At 35.8% G+C, this 15884-nt stretch overlaps 1 protein-coding gene across 3 annotated transcripts in view; it reads left to right on the forward strand.

The window, feature by feature from the left end:
• Positions 1 to 574: 574 nt before the first annotated feature.
• LOC103657472 overlaps positions 575 to 15884 on the forward strand; it is a 242340-nt gene continuing 227030 nt past the window's right edge. Inside the window, exons 1-2 of one of the 3 annotated variants that reach the window (XM_040643615.1) lie at positions 575 to 1182; positions 12619 to 12700. The gene's annotated coding sequence lies outside the window, so the exon portion shown is untranslated. The remainder of the gene's footprint in view (positions 1183 to 12618; positions 12701 to 15884) is intronic. The other 2 variants (XM_008684902.2, XR_005838346.1) reach the window with 2 other exon arrangements.

Here is a 15884-nt window from a genome sequence, read left to right on the forward strand (position 1 = left end):
AAAAAGTACTAAAGGCACTCTCCTTATCTTCTCCCCAAACCCAAGTGCCCCAGACAGCCTAAACCCATTGCGCCCAAAAAGCCAACTCACCCGCAGCCCCGGGCGCGGGCGCCCTCGGATAGACTCTGGCCCTCCCGGCAGTAGCCGCCGGCCGCATCGCGGCCCGGGCTGACGACGAGTCCAGAAAGTCACCGGCGGTGACCGCGGACGCCAGGGGCGGGCCGCGCCGTACCGCGCCGCCCCGCGGAGGCGCCGCAAACTTTTCCCGGCTCGCAAGTTGCCGGGCTGGGCGGCCGCGGACGGACTTCCTTCCCGGCTGCGGGAGCGAGGGGGCGCCCCTTCCCCGGGCGGGGGCCAAGCCGGCCGGGAGGGGGCTGGGCGAGGCGAGCGACGGTCAAATAGGGGCCGGGGGAGCGCAGGCGCCCGCACTCTGAGGCGCGCGGGGCCGGAGCCCGGCCGCATTGTCTCCGCGGCCTCGGACCCAGCCCCGGCGGCGGCGGCGGCACAAGCGGGCGCGGCTGGGAGTTGCCGTCCCGAATCTGCCGCCCCCTTTCGCCGCCGCCGCTCACCGCGTTCTTTGTGTGTCTCTCGGCGCCCTCGGGTCGCTTCGCAGCTCGCCTGACAGCTGATGGGCTCGTCACGCTGGGTCCCGCGTCTTCCCAGGCGCCGCCAGCGGAGCCCGGCCCGGCCAAAGGAGGAGGACTGAGGAAGAGCGTTGACAGATGCTGTCTTGGAGCGGCCGCCGCCGGGGGGAATATGGGACTGCCCTCGGGGCGGCCGGCGACCAACCCGGGTTCCGCTCTACCCCTTCGAGACCCCTTCCGCGCCGGGACCCTCCCGTCCTCCCTCCACCGCCGCCAGCCCAGCTCCAGTCAGGCGCCCAGCGCCCTGCTCCGCAGCTGAGCGCGCTCGGTCAAGAATCCTGGGGAACCCGCCCCGCCCCCTGGCTCCCTCACCCTCCAATGATCTTGGCCTACAGGGGGTAGTTCCGTCCAATCAAGTGTCGGAAAGCCCGGCCAGTCCCCGAGAGTGTAGCCAATGGAACACGACTCCGGCAACACACCCGCCCTGATCCACTAGGAACGAACCGCTCTGAGCCCTGAGGTGGGACCCTGATCCAGGCGCCCAGAGCAAGTCAAGTCCGGCCGGAGCTGTGTCAGAAAGTGAGAGCTGTCGAGGCAGGTCGGGTACTTAAAATTACTGTATAATAATATAAGGTGTTGAAGAAAATGGGAACGCTGGACGTACTACTTTTGTAGGTCACCTAAATCCCTACCCTGAACTTTTAAGCTGCTTTTGTGGCGAAAGTTTATATGTGAAAGAAAACTGCACAAACACGTTGTAGCACTATCGACTGTTCAAATTAAGGCCTTTACTTTTATAACTTTGCTTTAAAGTGTAACCAGACAGCACTGAGGTTGATGTATTTGTATTAATGTTTGCCGGAACACCAGGTAACTGAAATACGTTAGTGTCTTTCCTGCCCTAAAATGCAGGTGGTCATGGCACTGCCAACTTTTTTTTTTATTTCTAAAAGAAAATTCTATTCAAGAATGAAAATGTAGTTTTATATATAAATCATCTGTATTGTGAGCTTTATTTCTGTAATAAAGTCACACATTATCTTCAGTGGAGGTTGGATAAAATAGCTGAATAGAAAATTATGTATATATAGAGAGAAAGGACTTGAGTAAACCATTTGCTATAAATGACCCTAGCTGTTAATCACAATATTTTGCAACTAATTTTCACTCCGTAGTTGTTTATTTGATACGAGTAGGATTAATTAGCTGTTGTTATTGTCGATCACATGAACTTTATTGAGCTCTTTATTGAAAGTGGGCTACCCCATGATTAAAACTGTTTGTAGTAACATATATTTGCATTTATTAAAATCAAATCATACGTATTTGTATTTCAAATAGCTGTCGTGTCTTAGGCATAGACCCCATGCCTAAATTTTGTCAAAAGATCCAGGTTCTGGACTGATCTTGAGCAAATCTCTTAATGACTAACTTTTATGAAAAGACAGTATCCCCAGCTCTGCATGCCTAATCAAGGTGCTCTGAGATCCAACAAAGATAGATTTGTTAAGATTTTGTGAGATGTTGTGCCAAGTGCACAGCAGCCTTAAATATGTATATACTCCTTCTCTGCTTTTCTACAAGCAAAGATCAAGGTACTTGCCTACTAGCAGCCCAGTGGTGTTTCCTCTGACTGCACATTTTTCCAACCTAAAATATTTTTTGATCCCATCAGTTTTCCCACAACTTAGATATGAATGAAACTCCAGCTTCTTAATTCTAGAGCAAAGCAGCACTCCCAAGCCTTTTCTTTCTTTTTTTTTTTTTCTCTCTCATTCTTCTTTTTTTAGTGGGTAATGTTTTAGGAGAGAAATTTAACATATTTTATGACTGCCAGTATGCATAGTTTTATGGAGAAGTTATTAATGGCTAGGTCAAATTTATACCCATGTAATCAAGTAATTTTTGCAGCCATTTATTAGCGATTCACTTAAGGCTTTTTTGCTTAATTTTCCAAGAGGAAATCAAATGTGTATTTTTAGAGGTATTTCTATGTCATAATGTAATTTGTTTACTTTGTTCCAAAATATGCAATCTAGTACAGAAGTTTAATTATTACTTCAAACAAATGTACATATGGTAACACTAGAATGTGAAATTTGCTAAATTTAATTGAACCAGCAGTTGTTATTTTCAACTAATTAACTGCACAGATTTCATTTTCTGAGTGAAAATTGTGGAAGAACCGATCAATATGAATCCAATAAACATGACTTATTAAGTATATTTAAGTCAAAACCAGTGTTTGATAGTTTCCTGATATTTGATGACTCCACACCCATTTATTACAGGAAATGAATATTTTATCAATTATCTGGGTAATATTCTTGACTTCACTATGGTGATATTTCATTCACTAAATGATGTTTTCAAAGTTTTTCATCAATGATTTCTTCATCAGTTGTTCAATATGGAGCAAGAGAGCTGTCACTCTTAGCTGCCAGTTTTAACATACATTTAAATGTTTACTAGAGAAGCTGTGACTTTGGAGGTAGTTTTAGCATTTGTAAAGATAATTTTTTAAAATACAGAGACATAAAATCTTTTATAAGTTATATCACATGATCTGTGGTAATATGATTAATAACAATATGATTTTTTGTGTGTTTTTACATTTAAGATACTATCATCTTAAATTGCTTCATCAGTGAGTATAATGAATAACTTGATTCATATCTTCTGGATTCTGATCATTGATATGCCTCTGAATTTCTATGTGTCTTGGATAAATCAGACTTCCATTTGACTTCTCTCCAATTCACTGAATCCAGTTTACTCATTTGAAAATGATGTTATTAGGAACAGTGAAATAATATCTATATTGAGAGAACAGAAAAACAATCTCTCATTTTTCTTTCTGATTCTGACATGGATGAGGGAAAATTCCTTTTGTGAACCACATCAGGTCCCTCTAACTCGCCTTTTACAAAACTTATGTTTTTCTGATTTCTTGAACCTGACTGTGCAGAGTTTCCTCAGTGTGGGATGTATTTATGGCAGGACATCTTTATATGCATATGGACAAACAAGGAGAAAATTCCAGAAAATAGTGGTAATGGGCACACGAGGCTTCCCTCCTCATTTTATTTTGGGACACAGTCCCTAAGGGAAATTTCTTTTAGAGTTTAGTATTAGCAGAAGTTTGGTTTCCCTGAATTGAAATCTTTGTAACTTCTCCTTTTTATTTCAACTATCAGGAAGCTCAGAACTAAATTTACAGCTCAATTTGGAAGGTATTACGGCCTGCTTCATTGTGATTTTTTTAATAAACATGTATTTAGCTTATTATTTTTCACCTATATGCTAGCTTTTGTATGCATATAGTTTATTTAAGCTACCTAGAATACTTTCTGAAGTGAATTATTATATGCATGATTAACATATTTTGAACCATACATAAACCCTGGTTTATGAGAGGTTGAGGTGAGCATAACTTAAGTAGAATGTGTAGTGAGGACAACGTGAAGGATATTGCTGTAGTTTTTCATTCACAAAGAAAGAGGAATCTGATTCACCAAGCATAGCATCTCAAAACCTTTTTCAGAGAGGCAGAAAAGTATAGAAAAGTATAGTATAAAATAGGGAAGATTTATTACACTTCTTTTTTAAAGTTAAAGTTATAGGAAACATATATTTATGGATGTTTTCTGCAAACTCAGAGATCTCACTGAAAAAAGAATATTTGACTTAAATATAAACTGAAATACATATTATAAATTATACTTAAGTCATGGTCACTTCCCACGTTAGCCTTTGGTAGCCTTTATACTTAAGACAATAACCCCTAGAATATGTTTCAAATGCAATAAATCTTTTCACCAGGATCACTATACACCTATTTCCTTCAATTTTAGTGTCTCTTTTAGAAAATAAACAATGTATCCCCCTGTTTTCAAATAATATTCTACAATGGTTTTATTTTTGAAAGGCTTTTCCTGACTAAGATATTGTCTTAAACTATTGCAGAGCTTCATCTTATCATTTTGTTTTGTTTTATGAGATATATTTTAACTAAATATAACTGATGTATTAAAAAAATTCATGTCCTTTTAAAATAGAGTCATTTACACAAAGTAAATTGTAGCATCCCTTTTTCTGGCCATCAGGTAAGCAGGTAGGAGGTGCTCAGTGAAGTTAAGACAGTTTCTGTTGTGGTAGAAAACTCAACACAATCTGACTTAAATATAAAAACATTTTTTTTTGTTTAAAGATTTTATTTATTTATTTGAGAGAGAGAAAGAGCACAAGCAGGGTGAAGCAGACTCCCCACTGAGCAGGGAACCTCCCCCCACAACAATGCAGGGCTCCATCCCAGGACCCCAGGATCATGACCTGAGCCGAAGGCTGATGCTTAACTGACCGAGCCACCCAGGCATCCCATAAAAACATTTTTTTAGCTCAGTTCACTTTACAACCTTGACAAAGTAAAAGTAAGTGTATAGGTAGCTGACAGAGTTGGAAGGTGAAAGAAGGTAGCAAAAACTGAGGGATGAGTAGAGGCATAAACAATCTTATTCCACATAGAGTGGTGTCAAGAAACTGACTAAAATTTTTAGGACAAGAAACAGAAGTGTAACTAGAGATTTCTAACTTATAGCCAACAAAACTTAAAATAATGTGATCATCAAAATTACAGAGGTGCTGTGCAAAGTACTAAGGTAGAGGAACTAAAATCTCACTTTACATAGATAAGAGTCAAGCACATCTCTGTGTGATAAACAGCAAGATATATTTGTTTCATTATCCAAATTTTGTATTTTTTCAACTAAGTTTATTAATTAGTTTTCTAAAAGTAGACATGGTTAAAAGACTTCTTTTTTGAGAGTATTGCAATTGTGTGTGAGGAAGATTGTTGTCTTAATTTCTTTAAACCTCGTGTGAATATTGTTTTTATGAAATTTTTCATTACAAAAAAGTCTTAGCATGAAATTTATTAAAAAATAAATGTAGGGTATCAATGTATGTATTGAACCACAATTATTAGGTAATTAGGGTAGGATACAATGTCATTTGGCATCCCAGTGTACCGAAATACAAACATTAATCAGGAATATATGTGGTAGTTTTAAGAAAGAAAATATAATGTAATATAATGTATATACAGTGAACTTATCTTATTTCCTTCAAAAGCAATTCATAGTATAGTAGATTCTTTTTTTCTTTTTCTTTTTTTTTCTTTTTTGTGCTTGTAAACAACTGTGTCTTTGGATCCCACAGATTCTAGTGCAGACTGGGTATGGAGAGGGTGTTTGTTAAATGCCTGTTTTTTTTTTTTTTTGATGAAGTAATTGTATCATTTGAAACCATTTGACTCAGCACACACAAAAACTCAATAGAAAATGTGTTCAATTGTGAGCTTTATAGCTTGAGAAATGAATGAAAATTATGGAAAAAGATTCTGTGGAAAGTTACAAAAGGAATTAGAAACCTAGAACATGGAATATTTGAGGAATTGACATTTTTGAGCTTTTGGGGTTTCAAATTTTTCAGATATAACACATTGTTAATTTTCTGTGCCAGTGAAGGAGAATATTGGGGCCACTGCGAAATGCTCCTAGTAATCTCTTAGAATCAGTTCATCTTGGGAAGTCAAGCAGTCTGTATTGTAAATAGTCAAAGTCAAGGAAAAAAATCATTACCAGAAACCATGGAGAAAGAAAAGGGGTGTGTGTGTGTGTGTGTGTGTGTGTGTGTAGCACATGTGCACAAGCAGGCATGCTCATGTGTAAGAGATGAGGCTGAATATGTGTTTGGATCACCTGCTGGTTGATAAGGAGCAGGATAAATCTAAAACGCAAGTCCAGAAAAATTAAAGAATCATCATAGAAGTAAAAACTACTGTTGTAGTGTAGTGTTTTAATCCTAATATGTTAAGTTTTATTTTATAATGTACTGTGCCATTTGGAGAAAATGTTTGTGGAAAATACCTGAGCTCTCATGGAAGCATTCTCATGTGGTTGTGTCTTACCAAAGTTATCTGAAAATAAATACAGCAATAAGTGTTGGGTTTTCATTTACTTTTTATTTTTCATTTGAAAAGAACATTTATATATACAATGTCATTAGATCCTCATAGCTTTCCCTCCAGATAGAGAGAAGGCACTTGGTGTCATATTTGGATTCCAAGACGGTTTTGAGCTCTGCTACTTCTGTGGGATTCAACCAGGCCACTAATTCCTCTGGGCCTATAAATGAGGATGATAATAATTATAGATGCTATATCTCTTTTGCTGTGTTGTTCTGAGAGCAGAAGCAGCCAATCTGTTTGCACATGCTTTGTGGACCGTTATGTGGGTCACTAATGTTCTTATTAGCATAGGTTCTATTCCTATTTTATAGAGAATGGGAAGGTGTCACAATGATTGAGTCCTCTGTTACCCAGTTACATAAGGTTGGGTCCCTAGCCCCAGACTCCAGGCCCTAGGACCCCAAGTCTTCTAATTATTCGCAAGTGTTTATTCCCCTACTTTGATCAATGCTTTGAGCTGTGGTCAATAAATATAAAATTAGAATAGTAAGCTGGTTTTCTCAAATTCTTTTGTGGGTTGAAGAGTTAGACTAATTGGTTACTAGGGCTCTTCTGATTGGAAATTGCACAATAATCAAGAATTTGGTTCATCAACTCTCTCAGGCTCTCCCCTGACCTAGAAGGGCTGCATGCAACCAACGTGGCGGTGAAGAGCCCTGTAGAAAACAGAATTTCTCTTGCTGCAGAGAGAAGAGAAAGGGCACAGAGAACCAGGGAGGTGGTATGAGTTGGGAACTACAAAGGATGAAACAGTTCCTGAAGATTTCCTGAATGTGAGGATAGAAGGGACATGAGAGAGGATTTCTCATGTTCAAGGGCAAGTGATCAGTGACACTTTCTAAATACATAAATGGCCTTGTGTGAGGGATTTTTTGGGGGTTGTTATTTGTTTTGTTTCAGTGGATACATATGGAGCAAAGAAAAGTGAGGCGTGACCATGAAAATATAAGACCGTCTCTTCCTTCCCCTAGAATTTTCAGAAAAATTAGGACTTTGGACATTTATATCTAGATGACACATAGAGTAGAATGAAAAAAAAAAAAAAAACAAGCCCTAATTGTATCTGTGGGTTCACTTCTCTCTTGTTATTGCTAAAGCCTATGGGTTAGAGAAACAGAAAAATTGTACCATATAGAGGTTATTACTAAAAACAGACAACCCAACATTGTGTGCTTTAGTACTGTAAAAAATAGTTGTTTGAGAAAATAGTTGTTTACGTATATTTATCATTTCAAATTTTGCCCTTAATGTCTAGTAAACATGTTTAATTCACATAGTGGAGTATAAATTGTGGTTTGTTAAAGGTTTAGTATAGGATATATTTATATGAGTAGAATAACTTAGAAAGATCAATACCTAAATGTGGTTATCTCTGTGTAGTAGGATTATGGTAATCTATTACATATCTGTGCTTTCTGATAATTTTCCAATAAACATGTTAAAAGTAAAACAGTAAGAAGGTATATAACTGACATGGAAATTCTGTTTTTCATTAGTGCTACATTAGTTATAAAGGTTATGAATTAAAAAGTTCATGCATTATATGAATTATATTATCTGCTTCTTATTGAAAATCTCTTTACTTGGACTTTTGAACCCAAAGTTTGAATATTCATTGTGATAAAATAATTTAGATGCCTTTTATGACCAAGTAAAAATAAGGAAATAATATCAAGAGAAGTGAAATGAATTTTCAACATTGACAGTTACCTCTAACATCTAAATTCTAGTTTTTTTAATTAGCTGCGTGTGTGTGTGTGTGTTTTAAGGATGTGGGAAATCTTAGTTGCTGATTAGTTTACTTTAGGTAGAATAGTTAAGGACTAGTAAATAATAGAGTAGCAAGTAGTCTCAACATTTGAAAGACAGGAATTTCACTTTTTGAAGACTTTGATAGAGAAGATAGGTAATACTCACATGGCTCTCTGTGAGTGATATGACTTACACCAGAGTTCTTGACCAGGGGAGATTTCGCCCCCCACCCCACCTCCCACCCCCTGCCATGCCCAGGGGACTTTGGGCAGTGTCTGGAGACATTTATGGTTGTCACAAGGGGGGTGGGGTGCAGAGAGTGCTACCGAATCCAGTGTGTAGAGACCAGGGATGCTGCTATACATGCTACAATGTACAGGACAACCCCCCCCAACTACGAAGAATTATTTAGCCCCAAATGTCAATACTGTACAGGCCGAGAAACCCTGCTTTAGACACCTTTTTATCTACAAATAAACAAAATGGTAACATCAACTTCAAAACCTAAACAAATCAATCCTTATTTATATGTTTTCTTTCAAGCAATGAAAAACAGAAGTGATATTTCCCCCGCAAAAGTAAAAAAAAAAAAAAGATATTTCTAGTAGATTTTTGTGTTATAAAATAATATTTAAAAATTGAGAAACCTAAGGCAGCTAATCACAGTGTTTGAGAAAGCAGAATTGGAATAGTACAACTCGTAGAAAACAACTGTGCTTCAGCAACCTAGTTGAGAATGGCTTTTTATTTTATTTTAGTATTTTTTTTATTTAACATTCCCCAAAAGACTATTTTAGGTAGTAATTCAAAATAGTTGGGAATGTGAATCCAATGATATGTCAAGAACATACATTAATAATGACTGCTATTCTCCCAAGAAATAAATGAAAACACAAAATGCACTTATTATGATGTTTTATGTGCCCTTCAGAATCATGAGTTATTAGAAAGGCAGTTCTGGGACAAGATGCGTGGATACAGGAAAGTCTTCCTCTCCATCACCCCAGTGTGCAACTTGTGTTCTCATAGGAAGATTCCTGGGTTAAGAAAACAACAACAACAACAACAATAACAGGAAGTTTGGCAGCATTTTGTATTGTGTTAACCCCATAACCCTGAAGCATGTTTTTCAGGGCATTAAAAAGTATGCTTTCAGTTGGTGAGTGCATGAAGTTCAGTGAAGGTCACTGCGTGCTTTTTAATTTTTCTCCCTTGAGAGGGCATTAATTTAGTTCCCTGTAAATAAGAATGAAGACTGTTAACTAAAGTATACCCATTTGGTCTTTATTACTCCTTTCCTCCAAGAACAGGGTATGTTTTCATGAAGGATAAAATGATATGTCATGATTACATTTTGTTTTAGTTTTTAATTAAGTATGTAATGCTTAAAGAGTCACAAAATTGTCTTTGGCAGGTTAGCTAAAGACATGTTGAAGATCAAGTTACTTTGTGCTGTCAGAGGCTTTCCTTTTAGTATATCATAGAATTAATTCTGTGAGGTTAATCAGAAAGGCATAAATCCTGTTCTGTAAATATTTATTATATATTTTTAATTGGAGTAGGGATCAGGAAGGAAAGAGGATTACAGGATTACTTTGTAAACATTCTGTACTTCTTTATAATTACAATATTTTTTGCTAATAATTTCTTTTTGCCGTTAAATAACATCTGCTTACTACTTAATATTTGGAAAATTCAGGAAAGCATAAAAAGAAAAATAACTCCCAGAGACCACCGCTTCTTCTGGCTCTTTTATAAAACTTCCTTCTGGTTCTTTTATAAAATACATGTCACTGTGTGCCCAACCCTTCTTTCTGCCTCCACCATATAGTGAACATTTACCCATCTTATCAAACTTCTTCCAAAACAAAGTTTAAAGTGTATTGCGTATCTTAAATGACTGCAGTTCTATAAGTGGTTCTGATTATTTTCTCCTCTGTAACACACATGGATGTATGTTGTTCACAAGCCAGTGAGTTCTCATGTACACATGGATAAAAAAGGCTCTGGTTTATGCAAATCTCTCTGGGCATTTGTCACTGCTCTGTTCCTTTTCTTCCCACTCATGAAGTATATTGTAATAGGAGTAAGAATAATATTACAGAGATAACCTTGACTGTACTTTAATTTACTAAATAATGTTTAGTTTGGCACTTATACTATTAATAGTTACAAATTACTTTTGATACCCCTCACAAATGATGTTGGATATTTTTTGACATCTCCAGTGATTACTGATAAATTCAGCTAATACAGGTATAATGTGACAATGAATGTTCCTGCCCTCAAATGTTCCCTAATTATTTCCTAAGATGAATGGCTCAAAGTAGAGTTATTCAATCTAAGAGCATTAATTCTTGATGTAGATCATCCAACTTGCTCTCCAGAAAAGTCATTCCAATTTCTAATCTCACATTCAATAATACTGGGCTTTAGAGCTAAGTTTAGCTAATTTGATAAGTGAAAAAGATAGCCTTTAAAACAAAAATATTTGGAATTCAGTAATTTGACTTTTTCCTTCATGTTTAGTTTTTTTTTTCCTTACCTTCCTTGTCTCCCGCCTTCCTTCCCTTTCTTCCTTCTTTCTTTTTTCTTTCCTGAAGTAAATACTTCATCTTCTTTGCCATTTTTTTCTATTGCGGTTTTAAGATTTACATAAGCTCTTTATATATTAACTATATGAAACTTTTTTGTATAAACCTGTGTCAAGTATTTTCCCAATTGTGTGCTTTTTAAATTATATTTATCTTTTTGTGATGATGAAGGTTTAATTTCAGTTTTTGATGCTCTTATTGTAGGGAAATTTCGAATTTTGTTCTCTATAGTCAAATTTATACTATTTCGTGCATGATTTCTTTCAATGCTCTTAGAGTTAGAAAGCCGTTGCCCATCCTGAGATCTGCTAAGTGCTCATATTTTCTTCCTGGAGTGTGTGTGTGTGTGTGTGTGTGTGTGTGTGTGTGTGTGTGTTCAGTTTTTAACATTAGAATACTTCAATCATTCTACAGTTTGTTTTATGATATAAAGTGAGGAACTAACTTAATTTTATCTCCGTTTGTTAAATAATTGTCTTACACCATTAATGAACTGTCTTTTATGTCCTCACTACTTTATGATGTCACCTTTATCTTATGCAGAGCTTTCTAGTTCTTATCATTCTTTTGTTTTTTTAATCTACTAGAGTTGGCTTGTTGTCTATTTTCACTTCCCACGACATTCAGGTGAGACAAGCTTTCCCCATTAAATTTTTAATTTTTTTTTATTTATTTTTTTTCGTTTTTCCTATTTATTCCTGATAAACTTTGGGAATTGCTTTGAAAAGGTATGTTAGTATCACACTGGTACTCCAAGAATGCATGTTAGAATTTTATGGATTAAATTAACCTATCTTCTACCCATTCAACCTCAAAGTATGTTCTTCTATTCATGAAAGTCTTTTATTTTTCTTACAGCCTCTTGTAATTGTCATGCTATAGGTTCCACACAAATCTTAAAGATTATTCTTAGAATTGTTTCTTATGATATTTGGTTATTATTATGAATGGGATATTTTTCATTGTATTTTGATTATATATTATTAGTACCACAAATCTGATTTATATGTATTTATTTTATACTTGGTCACTTTACTGAACTGTTATTATATCCAATACTTTTTTTCAGTTGATTCCTTAGGTAAAAAAATCATGTTATCTATAAATAATTGTATCTGTCCCCAATTTGTTTTTAAATTAACAAATACACCTTATGTTTCTGGGGTTCTTTTGTTTGTTTTGGCTATCACTTCTCGAACAGGTGGAAATGATAGTGTTAATAATAGACATTCTTGACTAGTCTATGATTTGCCAGTGTATTGTTATAAAATATGATGTTGGCTATATGTTAAAGATAAATATTCTTTATTATGCCCATGAATTATCATTTTATTCTGAACTTATTAAGCAAGTTTTAAAACCCAGAGAGGGTTCATTAAATTTTATCAAATTATTTTCCAGATCTATTGAGACATTTATGTATTTTTCAGTCTATTGGTGTGATTTTTTTATTCATTAGGAATTATATACCTGAATTTTTATGATAATTTTAATTATTCAGAATAATTTATTATTTTAGTATAATCTGAGTTGAATATGATAATTTGTAATTCAAACTTCTGCATCTACACTAAGCATTTTTAGGTTTTACTATGAGGGTCACCCTGGCATTTTCAAGTGAGTTAGAACATTTTTCGTATTTTTTTTTCCCCATGCACAGACTATGCATCACAGGAATGATTTATTTCTGAAGCTGAAGAGCACTTATTGATAAAACTCTTGACTCTGCAGCTGTCTTGAAGGTAGTTATTGAAAACTTGTTCAGTTTCAATTCTTCAGTTGATATTGGTCTTTTAAATTTTGGCTCACACATTTTTTTCTTCATTATCTTTGAACTCTTGTTATTAAGATTTTCAAATTTTTTAAACTATTTATGTTAATACTTTTAAAAGAAAAATTAATATGTATGTGCAATGAAATAATAGAGGAAAAAAAGAATGAAACCTTGCCATTTACAATGACAAGGATGGAGCTAGAGTATATTATTTTAAGCTAAATAAGTCAGAAAGACAAATATCATGATTTCACTCATATCTGGAATTTAAGAAACAAATGAGCAAAGGTTTAAAAAAAAAGGTAGAGGAAAACCTAGAAGCCAACTCTCAACTATAGAGAACAAACTGATGGTTACCACAGGAGAGGTGGGTAGGGGGATGGTTAAATGGGTGATGGGTTAAGGAGGGCACTTGTTGTGATGAGCCCTGGATGATGTATAGAAGTGTTGAATCACTATATTGTACACCTGAAACTAATATTACACTATATGTTAAATAACTGTAATTTTAATAAAAATGCACAAAAAAGAAAAAAATCATATTTAAAATCATCTATGAATCTGTTATTAAATCCTTTCACTTTTAAAGATTTATTATTTTTTTATGTTAGAGAGAGAGAGGGAGGGAGGGAGAGAGCATGAGCAGCAGAGGCAGAAGGAGAGCAAGAGAGAATCTCAAGCAAACTCCGTGCTGAGCACAGAGCCCCACCCAGTGCTCAGTCTCATGACCTGGAGATCATGACCTGAGCGGAAATCAAGAGTCAGTCGCCTAACAAATTGTGCTACCCGGGTGCCCCTAAGTCCTTTTAAGATTATATGTTATTTCTTCTAATTTTATTTGTTTACTCTTTTTTCTTGATTAGATTTGCTAGGACTTTTGGATGATATTTCTTTTATATATATGAAATATATATAATATATGCTTTTTTCATTTTATTGAGAAATAATTGACATCTGAGTATGTCAAGTGTGTCACTGTGTAAGTTTAAAGCATACAGCATGATGGTTTGATGTACATGTATTATGAAATGATTACCACGATAGGTTCAGCTAACATCCATCTTCTCATATAGATAAAATAAAAAAAGAAAGAATAAAGAAGTTTTTTTCCTTGTGATGAGAACTTTTATGATTTACTTTCTTAACTATTTTCCTGTATATCAAAAGTAGTGTTAGCTATAGTCATGATGTTGTACATTAAGTCCCTAGTACTTATTTATCTTATAACTGAAAGTTTGTGCCTTTTGACCACCTTCCCCCAACCACTGCCTCTGGTAACCACAAGCATAATCTCTTTTTCTGTTTTAGATTCCACATATAAATAGATCATAAAATATTTGCCTTTCTCTGTCTGACTTATTTCACTTAGCATAAGGCATTTAGAGTCCATCCATGTTGTCGCAAATGGTAGGATTTCTTCATTTTTTTTTATAGCTGAATAATATATATATTTCACAACTTCTTTATCCATTCCTTCATTGATAGACACCTAGATTATTTCCATGGCTTGGCTTTCGTAAATAATGCTGCTATGAACATGGGAGTGCAGGTATCTTTTTGAATTATTATTTTACTTTTCTTTGGGTATATTCACTGAAGTAAAATTACTGGATCATATGGTAGTTCTATTTTTAATTTTTTGAGGATCCTTCATAATGTTTTCCATAGTGGCTGCACTGATATGCAGTCCCACAAAGGGACTGTGCACGAGGGTTCCCTTTTCTCCACATCTTTGCCAGCATTTGGTATCTCTTGTCTTTTTGATCATGGCCATTATGATAGGACTGAGGTGATATCTTACTGTGGTTTTAATTTGCATTTCCCTAATAGCTAGTGATGTTGAACATTCTTTCATGTACCTGTTGGCCTTTTGTGTATCTTCATTGAAAGAATATCTATTCATGTCTTTTGCTCATTTTTAAATTTGGTTATTTGGTTTTTTGCTATTGAATTGTATAAGGTCTTCATGTATTTTGGATATTAACCTCTCCTATCAGATATATGGTGTGCAGATACTTTTTGCCATTCTATAGGTGTTCTTTTCACTTTTTGATGGTTTCTTTTTCTGTGCAGAAGCTTTCTAGTTTGAGGTAGTCCCACTTGTTTATTTTTAATTTTGTTACTTGTGCTTTAGATGTCACATCTAAAATATCATTATCAAGACCCATGGAAAGGAGCTTTATTCCTATATTTTCTTCTAGGAGTTCTATGATTTCAGGTCTTACATTTAAGTCTTTGATCCATTTTGAGTTAATTTTTATGAATGATACAAGATATGGGTCCAGTTTCATTCTTTTACATTTGAATATCCAATTATCCCAGCACCATTTATTGAAAAGACTTTTCACCATTCAGTATTCTTGGCCACTTTGTCATATATTATTTGATGATATATGCTTGGGCTTATTTCTGGGCTCTTGAATCTGTTGTGTTGGTCTATTTGTCTGTTTTTGTGCCAGTAGCAGGCTGTTTTGATGACTATAGTTTTATACTATCGATTGAAACCAGAAAGTGTGAAGACTCTTGCTTTCTTCTTTCTTCCAAAGGTATAATTTTGTTTTTTCTTTTCTTAGAAAATTTGTTCTTTCTTTCCTTAGAAATTTGCCTTTCTTTTCTCTCAAAGATAGGATTTTGATAGAATTCATAAACTCTAGTTTTGCTTCTCCCACCCCTCACATTTTTGGTTATTGGTGTAACGATTTACAGGTTTTTAAATTGTGTAACTAATAACAAATCATTGTAGCTATGGTAATTTTTACTTCATTAGTTTTGTTTAAACTTTTAAACTAGAGTTGTAAGGGCATTATGCACCACTCTACCATATTGTAGAATCTAACTATGACTGTGTATTTACCATTACCAGTGAGATTTACTACCTTTAATGTTTTTATGATGTTAATTAGTATTATTTTACTTCCACTCAAAGAACTCCCTTTAACATTTCTTTTAAGGCAGGCCTGGTGGTAATGAACTCTCAGCTTTTGTGTAGGGAAGTCTTTATCCCTCCTTTGTTCCTGAAGGACAGCTTCAACAGGTATAGAATTCTTGGCTGACAGTTATTTTCTTTCAATATTTTGAATGTCATCCCATTGTCTCCTGGCCTGAAAAGTTTCTGTTGAGAAATTCACCTATAGCTCTATGGGGGGGGGGGG

The sequence above is a fragment of the Ursus maritimus genome, unplaced genomic scaffold (genome assembly GCF_017311325.1).
Source record: "Ursus maritimus isolate PB19 unplaced genomic scaffold, ASM1731132v1 scaffold_29, whole genome shotgun sequence".
Classification (NCBI taxonomy): domain Eukaryota; kingdom Metazoa; phylum Chordata; class Mammalia; order Carnivora; family Ursidae; genus Ursus; species Ursus maritimus.